Raw genomic sequence first — 10,370 nt, forward strand, 5'->3', positions numbered from 1 at the left:
AAAAAATGTTTAAAGAATTCATAATTTTATTTTTTTAAATATTTTTTCATTATTTTTTAACTATTTAAAAAAAAAATTCCTATATCAATGTTGAAGAATTCATCATTTTTTTTTTTTTTAAATATATAAGATGACCTGGGATTTTTTTCACATTAAATTTTAAAGAATTTTGAATTCGAATCCAAATTCGAAAACGAAATTGTTAACTGTGGTTGAAATTTGCGGCAGGATAACTTTCCACAGTTCATGGTATGCATATCTTCGTTAGAAACTAATAAAATACTTTCTTGCCAGATTTGATCACGGATATTCAAGAACGCGCAAAAAATAATGAAGGACACGGGAAGGATCCTGGTCTTCGTAGCCTTCATTGTTGCAACAGCGATAAACGTTAGTGCAATTTATCCCAAAGAAACGGCCGGACGACACCAGGCATTCATAGTTCACATGAACCCGACGAAGGTTCGAATCGCCGATTCTATAAATCCCGCAACCTGGTATGCATCTTTCATTCGTGACGCAGTTGTGAAAGCCGGAGTGATAAATGACGAAGAATTGGCAGAATCGAGTATACTGTACACATACAATACTGTTCTCACTGGATTCGCGGCTAAATTGAGCGAAAAGCAGGTGGCCGCAATTAAAGCCATGGACAGCTGCATGGGCGTTTATCCAGACAAACTTCTGAAGCTCCACACAACGTATACGCCCCATTACCTGGGCTTGAAAAGAGGGCAAGGCCTTTGGTCTGAGTCCACGGGCTATGCTACGAATGTAATAATAGGCGTTCTCGACAGCGGAGTGTGGCCTGAGCACCCCAGCTTTGCGGATCATAAAAACCAGTCGCGGGTGCCGTCCAAGTGGAAGGGGCATTGCGAGGCTGGTAAAGCATTCAACGCTTCCAACTGCAACAAGAAACTCATCGGCGCGCGCTTCTTCTACAAAGGGTACGAGTCCCACAACGGTCCTATAAATGAAACGGTGGAATATAAATCCCCGCGGGACTCGGATGGGCATGGGACCCACACTGCGTCCACAGCGGCAGGCAACGTTATACCGGGCGCCGACGTTCTGGGTTATGCCAAGGGCACGGCCACGGGTATGGCACCCGGAGCACGAGTGGCGGTGTATAAGGTCTGCTGGTCTCAAGGTTGCTCCGACTCCGACATCATGGCGGCAATGGACACAGCGGTGTCGGATGGAGTGGACGTCTTATCTATATCCCTTGGAGGAGGCTCGCACGGCACTCCGTTTTATGCAGACAGCATAGCGGTAGGGGCATTCGGTGCGATGGCCAAGGGGGTTTTCGTTTCTTGCTCTGCGGGGAATAATGGGCCTATTTCCTCATCGTTGTCCAACGAGGCGCCGTGGATAATGACGGTGGGGGCAAGTTCCGTGGACCGAAGTTTTCCCGCGATTGTCGTGTTGGGAAACGGTCGCGCCTACCGTGGCGCATCTCTCTACAGAGGAAAGCCTCTCGGAACCAAACCCAATTTGGCACTCGTGTACGGAGATTTCTGTTTGGATGGCTCTCTGGAACCCGAGATGGTCCGACGGAAAATCGTGGTCTGCGAACGAGGAATCACAGCTAGAACCGAAAAGGGGCAAGTGGTGGCCATGGCCGGAGGAATTGGCATGATACTACTCACTCCCGACGGAGGCGGAGAAGAACTCGTAGCCGACGCGCACGTTTTGCCCGCTACGTATGTCGGTAACAAGGCCGCCAAGGCAATCAGAGATTACTTGAATTCAAACACAAGCCTTAGCCCAGTGGGAACAATTGTTTTCTATGGCACCACTTACCACAGAGAAGAGGCGCCAATTTTGAGCTCCTTTTCGTCCCGTGGTCCGAATTCCGTAAGCCCAGACATTCTGAAGCCCGATGTAATCGCCCCGGGGCTCAACATTCTAGCAGCTTGGCCCCTCAGGGCTGCCCTCTGATAAACGAAGAACAAAATTCAATCTCGACTCTGGCACTTCCATGTCCTGTCCCCATGTCAGTGGATTGGCTGCTCTGCTGAAAGCCGCGCATCCAGATTGGAGCCCGGCTGCTCTCAAGTCTGCTCTCATGACCACGGCTTATGTTACCAATAACAAGGGGAACCCTATAACGGACGCCTGGCTACGAGGCTCCCCTGCCACTCCTTTGGGCATGGGTGCGGGCCACGTAAATCCTGAGAAAGCACGAGAACCGGGGCTTGTCTACGATATCGGCACTGAAGATTACGTTAACTATCTTTGCAGCTTGAACTATTCGTCTTCCGAGATTGGTGTGCTGACAAAGACACGGGTTTCCTGTCCAAAGCAAATTCCGAAGCCGGGCGATCTGAATTATCCTTCTTTTTCGGTGGTGTTTTATTCCACTGGCAAAGCGTCTGCTACTTTCACAAGGAAGGTCACCAATGTGGGGCCTCATAATTCAACTTACTGTGTACAAGTTGTGGAGCCGTCGGGAGTGAAGGTGACTGTGAAGCCCAAAACATTGGTGTTCACTAAGAAGAATCAAAGACATCTGTTCACTGTAAGCTTTGGTGTTGAGAAGTCCTCTGCCTCTGGAGCTTATGGTTCGATCACTTGGTCGTCTCGCGTCTACACGGTTCGGAGCCCGGTCGCTGTTATATGGGTGGATCGATCATTAAGCTTCCGGGATGATGACGGCCTGGTCGCTTAGATATTTAGATATTGTGGTTTATCTACGTCACTCTCATGGCGACCTATCTGTAATAAGTACTGCATCATATGGAAAATAACCTAATAAAATACATTTATTGGACTATCAATATGGGTTATAACAGCATGAATAGATTCATTAGACGATGTTAATGTATGTAACACATATAATATACTAGTATATCTTAGTAAACATATATTATCAAGTGCATTTACTTAAAAATTTGCAAGCCTGGTTCCCCAATACGAAAAATATGATATATAACTAAATATAATCCTTAAATTCTTATCATTTTACCATCAATAAATAAATAAAAAAATAATTTTAAATATATATTTTTTATCGGTGGGAAAATTTATCATAATTTAGTTTTTAGTTTTATGAGAAAAAATTTCAGCCTAAATCAATTCAACAACATAATTTATAAATTGTTAAACCAATGGCGAAGACAAGCATTTCTGGCTGCTATCCACTAATGCACGCTGACTCATCACTCTTAAAAAGGTAAGCTTTCACTCCTCCCATATGGCTCTATATGCCTCTAGGTCTCAATTCAACAACATAATTTATAAATTGTTAAACCAGTGGTGAAGACAAGCATTTCTGGCTGCTATCCACGAATGCACGCTGACTCATCACTCTTAAAAAGGTAAGCTTTCACTCCTCCCATATGCCTCTAGGTCGTTAACCGGTTTTTTTACTTCCCAAAAAAACAAACTCTTAGCCAAACAAAAAAAATTTTAAACCATACTCAAAACCCACTTAATTTTAAATATATAATATTAAAATAAAATATATAAAATTTATAATCTTATATTTAAAATGAATTATAAATTTAGAATTAAAATACTAATAAAATTATTAAATTAAATTATAATTAATATCATAATATGATTATAATTTTCATAATATAATTATGAATTTTATATTGAATTACACTGCAGCCCTAAGTAATATAAGGAAACAATGTTTCATATCCACGAACAATTCATGATAGTCTAAACCTTTGATTTAAATAGTTTAATTATCTATAAAATTTAAAATTAACAATAAATGTGAAATACCATTCAAATTTGTTTATAATTTTAATTAAATGAATATTATCAGATTTAATATGGTTATATCTTGATAGTGATTGGTAGATATCAACCTAACTTGCAGGGTGGAACACTTTCTTATTCGGATAAAGGTGAAATAATTTTTTATTCAGAAAACCATGTAGTCTTTGTTTTGCTTTATTATTTTTTAATAAAATATATATATTGTGTTATTAAAAGTAAATAGAGTTGTTTTTAATGTGATTTTTTTGGATTTTTTTTGGTGTCCTAGAAAATTGAAGTAAAATTTTGATTTGTGTTATTTAATCTAGTTTTTTGAATGTCGTTATCAATGGATTCAACATTTTAAAAAACCCTAAAACACTTCTATTATGTAAAAATTACTTTCAAATTTGTGATTTCAATAAATTTATGATTTTAGAGAAATTAAATAGAAAAACCCACTAAAAAATAACTCCCTAACTTGAAATCCAAAAAATATTATATATTATATTAACTTATTCTGCCAAAATGTTGGCCCTTGGCCCCTTACAACAACCTTTGCCGGTGTGAAACTAACAGATAATCCCACTACGACTCCACTTCCATTCTCATCTTCCAACTTTAAGGTGATGGGAATTTCATACACCTAGCCTCGACAAAACAATGACGGATCACTTCACCAACTTCATTGCAATTCCTTCAATGGCAAGGATTTTAAGAGGAGTATCAAAGGAAGGTCTATCTCAAGAATCGGGCAAATGGTATATGGATATTCTTTTGGAAAACATCACTTACAACATGGAAGAATTTATCCTTCGAGGAACATAATTGTGAACATATTTTCTCTTTTTTTCCCTGTTGAAGGACTTCCTCTGCTTGGCCACTGGGCATTTCACAGTGTCCTCTGCGAAGTGGGGTTTCTCCTTTGCAGATGGTGACTATCCTTTTCTTTTCAACAGGGTTTATTTTTTGCTCCAAGTATTGGGTTGTACTTCTACCTATTATTGTTACTATTACACATAGCTTCCATAATCTAGCTTCACTGGTCCTTCCTTCTAATGTTTTAGGGGAAGATGATTCATGTTGTTACACATGAAGCTTATTGTATTTGATTACTATTTTTGATTGGCATGTTTTGCTAGACTATCTGTATTTTTTGTAAATTTCTCTCTGATATTAATATAAATAGCATTTTTTTCGTACTATAAAAAAGAAAAAGAAAAAAAAGAAGGATTTTAAGAGGAGTGGTGAAGGGGCTATTTTTTTCTTAATATGCGGTTGGACAATCAAAAGTACAAATAAAAGTCAAAAGTACTATTAACGTTTTTTTATAAAATAAATATTTAATATTTATCATTATTTTGTTTGTTAAATGTATGTGTTTCTTCCTAAAAGGTTAAAGGTTCAAAACCAGAGGGTTGTATTTATGTTTTCTTAGACTTAGCAGTCAAATAACTACTTGGAAGTGGATCCCTTGTCTCACAAACAAAGGGTCTCATACATCAATTTGGTGTCTGATTTGGCTGTGACATTAAAATTAGATAATAATAATAATCAAGCTTCTCGGTGGATTACTAACTTGAAGTGTCATTTTAAATTTTCATCTATGTTTAAAGGATTACAAAGAGTGAATTTTTTAGTGTGAAAATGTGTGCTTTAAGGTCTCTAGTTGGGTAATTGTGTAATTTTTATTATATTTTAACTGTCAATCTCATCTTTTACAACCAACTTTTTCACATTGGTTTGAAGTCATCTCTTGCTTTTTTTCCTCACTTGTAAGTATTATTTGGGACTTTTCCTCATATAAAGCTTCATTCCCTTTTAAACAAACTTTTTCTTTGAAATCAATTCCCTCTAACTTAAAATCCAACTCAAGTTTTATACCTCCATCAATAAAATTATTATTATTATTTAAAATTATTAATTACTAGCTAGTCCTTTTGCCCTTCCTTTTTTGCACCTTGTGCCGAACATCTGAAATTGGTTCTAAAGGAACCATTGGCAAATCATTTTCTACGACCACCTAGGGTGATTCTTTATCAGAATCGGAGATTTCCGATACATGGGCTCTTTTTGTGCCCCCAATACTATCTGAAATCTACATACTAACATGAATAGTGTCCTACTGAATTTGTACAACTGATCCTTTCGGTGGCTGGGAGGCCTCTTCCGACTGATATCTAAAGTGAACCATATTTCCTACATCATGATGGGATTAAGGATTCTCTATAATTTCTTCTTCCTTCTTTCTTAGAAGGGATTGGCTTTGAAAAGTGTCATCCTTTTAGATGGTTGGGTTGCCTATTTTTCTTTTCTAGTGTTTTCTTAGTGTGCAAGAAAGTATTATGCAAATGACCTATTTGAAAACATTCACGACATGGGAATGTCATGTTTTCTTAGTTTAGGACCTCTCATCACTGAAATTTATTGTGCTTCAAGGTTATATGGTATTGAAGTCCTTTGCACAGGTATATTTCCTCACATATTCTGGAAAAGGTGAAGAGGCATTTTTATGTTCTTTCCATATCCCATATTTTGAATTTACCCAATGCATTTCCTATGTCTTCAAGAAATTTATGGTGCCAAAAAGGAAGGGGAAAGTTTGGACACTTCACCCAAATGCATGGAAGCGACCACCATTTTTGAGGCATCAAACTCCAGAAACCATGGGGTGGTGAATAAACTTGCATTTCCCCAAAACGATGGCCCTTCTTGTAAAACAAAATAAAAGTCCTTTTGAGTGTCTGATTGGACTATGAAGAATCCTTTAGAGCATAGGTATATGCCACAATTTGGTGTCCAAAACGAGAAGATCCATTGGGTAAGAACTTCTGATTTTGGCCATAAGCCATTAAATCTACAAATGGTTTCCCTTTTCGAAAGGGAAAAATAAAGAGAACAGACCTTTGCATTGTTAACCTCCACAAATGGGATGTTCCATTTGGTCAACAATATAGGGAGCGAGGACAATTTGGGACTGATTTGCAGATCCAAAAGCCCCTCCTTGTTGAAAAGGCAACAAGAAATTCCTAATTTAATTTTATCCTTAATTAAATCAGGAAAGAATCAAAATTCCACACTAGTAGACAACTTGAATGAGTTAACCGAGTTATTATCACTCAATTAGCTTAGTTAATTCAAGTTGGACGGAGAAATTGAGTTGTGTACAGTGATTCCTAAATTTTAGGAACCTAGGTTGAGTTAGTTTCAGTTGTAGCAATTTAATTCAGTTAAATTGAGTTATGATTAGTTAAACTAGTTCCAACTATTGGAAGAACTAGTTGGAGGTCTAGCAATGGGGTGCAACTTCTGTGTTTAACTAGTTAACTAATCAATCAACCTAAATTAACTCATGCATGCACAAAATTTGAGTTACCCGTTTGAGATTGGAGTTGAATGACAATTTTCTATTAGTTGTAGAATATTTCAAATTGTAGAGGTCATGCATGCAGTCAAAGGAATGCCTAAAGGTATTGTGCAATTCTCATTGAGGAAATTCTTATTTAATAGGGGCTAATTTCCTTGACGAACAACATAAGGAAATAGGAGCTTGGAGGCTTGGAAATTTGGATAAGTATTGGCCAGAGGCAGTCAGTCATGTAGAGGATAGAAAAGCTTGTGCAGGTTGAGCTCAATTTTGAGTGAAGCATATTGGATTAATCCATATTCTTTGATTAATGCAATATACATAGTAAGGGGTTTTGAGCAGTCACTTTCCCCTAGATAAAATTATGAGTATGTGTGTTGAATCGTGTCTCATATTTACGTTGTGATTTCACGATCGATTAATTTATTTCCACTAATGAGTAGAGTAGAATCAAGTCTTTTGTTTTAGAAAATTCCATAAGTAGTTTAAATCTACAAAGAATTTCTACATGGTATTAGGGCAGGAATCATAGTAGAGAAGACAATTTGAAGTTGTCTTTGTAGGTGGATTGAATTTACAGGATCAATTCTTCAGAGCTAGCAGGATGGCTTTCTATGGACTGAGACTCGAGTATGCCCTTGAGGGTAGCTTGAATTATGTTGCTTGGAAGGACAGGATGGATGCAGTGTTGGAAGATAATGGGCTAAAGGAATTCATAGATAAATATATCCAGAAGCCTCCAACATATGATGCTCAAGATCTAGCAGAATGGAAGAAGTGTGTATCGAAGGCGAGCAGGCTCATATTGGAGGCAGTTCGAGGCCATATTGTCTCGAATCTCCACGTGAAATAGACTCCATATGTAATGTGGGAAGCATTGACAAATATAATCCAAAACATGAGTAACCATAGGAAGCTAACACTCAAGGACAAGCTTCGAAGCGTAAAGATGCAAAAGAATAACACAATTTTGTAGTATCTGAGCAAGTTTACATAGTGTTGTGATGAACTTGGCGGGGTTGGTGTTACTGCCCCTGAAGAAGATTTGGTAGCTCTAGCTTTGTTGGGTCTTCCCAAGAGTTGGCATAGTTATCAAGATTCAGTAAATGATAGAGAGAAACTACCATAATGGGAGTGGTTATGGTCCTATCTAGTGCAGGAAGAAATAAGGTGGAACAACAAAGACGGGATCTCATCTAAAGAAGAGGAGGAGGACTTTGCATTAGTCTGCAAAGGAATGAAGGCCAAGGGGAAGAAGTCCCAAGGTGAGGTTGATTCCTACCAAGAGGGAAATAATAAAGACTTGTAGAAAATCAAGTGTTTTCATTGTCATGAATCCAGGCATTATCATTAGGGGAATTTTGAGGTCTAAAATGGGCCTCCTAAGAAAAATGTACAACCAAAATAAACTTTATTAGAACCAAAGGATTCAATACGATGATGTCAACTATGGGGGACGATTCAACATTTTTGGAGTAAAAAAGTAAAAAGACTAAAAAATAATAAAATAAAAAAAGACTACTTTTTCAACTCATATTTTCAACTTATCTCCTTAAGGTTTTACTCAAATTTGGAGTGAGAATAATTGTTGGATGAAAAATTTAATTCTTCATCCAAGGAGTACCCATGTTGCATACTTTCAATGGACCCTACTACACTAAAAATGAGAAAAACACGAAAAGACGTGAAATCATGTTTTTAATGTTTTTTCTCATTTTTATTGTAGTACGGTCCATCAAAAGTATGAAACATGGGTGATCCTTGGATGAGGAATCAAATTTTGCATCTAATGAGTATTTCCACTCGAAATCTGAGTAAACGCATAGGAAACTAAGTTGAAAATACGAGTTGAAAAATTAGTTTTTTCTTTTTTTCCTTCTAAAATTTGATGATGTAATCTAATCTTATTTTTTTATTTCCACTATTATTTTATATTTTCATTAGTAGGCCCATTTTAGACCTCAAAATTCCCCTAATGTTCACGAAGTGTCCACCCAAGATGGAAAGGAAGAAGGAGCCTACAATAGAAGCAATAGGTTAAGCTTTGGATTCATAGTTCGAGCTTGATTTTACTCTCATTGCATGCATGAAAAACACATTAATGGGAATCACGTGGTATATAGATAGTGGTGCCTCGTTACACATGACATGGAAAAGAGATTTCTTCAGTGACTTGGAGGAGAAAGACCTCAAGAAGAACATTGAGTTTTGAGATGACGAAAGGTATAATGTGATCAATATTGGTACAAATATTTTTCTAAGGGAGTTAGGCTCCCCTCTTAGACTCAAGGATGCAATGTTTATTCCAGGACTAAGGAAAGATCTTGTTTGCATCATGGTATTGTAGAATCATGGCTACGATGTGATATTCAGCAAAGGAAAGGCATTCCTAGGACACATCACCACGTGACAAGTAAAGCAGATCAGTGTGCGAGTCAAGATCCTTTATACACTTGAGGTTGAAGATGCATGCAAAGCCTTGAGGAGCAAGGAAAATGTTAGAGACTTGGTGGTTGAGAGGGATCATGATTTACCTCTCAAAATGAAGCCTCAGAAGCAGCCTTAGCAAGTTGTGGAGAAACCACAAATGGAGAAGAAGAGAGATCTCCATTAGGGAGATATTTCGAGCTAAGTGGGCAAAGGGAGCACATGCAGCCATACCTCCAAGTGTGAGGTGGGGAAATGTGAAGCAATATCCCCAGGATTTGTTACAGGGAAAAGTGTCTATTTAGAACTGCTCTATCCCACTAAGGTGTGACATCTGCCTTAGAAACAAACAGAGAAAAACTACTTTTGTATTTCCTTTGTGAATTATAGATATAGAGGAATAGAAAGAACCAACCTCTGTCTTGCGCTAATCCTTTGATTCGATCCCTCTCTTCTTTGATAGTCTCCAGCTACATGCTCCCTAGAACGCCCAACTTCACAAAGTACCTGTAAGATCATAGAAGCATAGCACTATACAAAGACATGGATCTATATTCATAAACAATTTAGGATTAGATTTAAATTGACCATACAAATGTAACAAGCATCAATGATACAAAAGCATGGAGGAAAACTCAAATAGCTTTAATTGATAAACAAGAAAAGATCCAGGAGGAGTTACAACCAGTGGTTCCGACCCAGCATCAACCTCCCAGCAAAGAAGCCCCTCTTCACCTCAAACAAAGCTTGGATCACTCAACAATCTGATGTTTGTCTCTAGAAACCAACATCAATTCCTTACAATATGCAAAACTCCAGCCTCTAGATCTCTGGGATGAGGGATCCATATATAGATATCTATAAG

The 10,370-nt window shown here is 37.8% G+C and overlaps 1 pseudogene; it reads left to right on the top strand.

The window, feature by feature from the left end:
• Positions 1-330: 330 nt before the first annotated feature.
• Positions 331-2,671, top strand: LOC149195893 (subtilisin-like protease SBT1.7 pseudogene; annotated as a pseudogene).
• Positions 2,672-10,370: the final 7,699 nt, after the last annotated feature.

This window comes from Pinus tabuliformis, chromosome 2_2, assembly GCF_031772625.1.
Source record: "Pinus tabuliformis cultivar Carrire ecotype Pingquan chromosome 2_2, CPIR1, whole genome shotgun sequence".
Lineage (NCBI taxonomy): Eukaryota > Viridiplantae > Streptophyta > Pinopsida > Pinales > Pinaceae > Pinus > Pinus tabuliformis.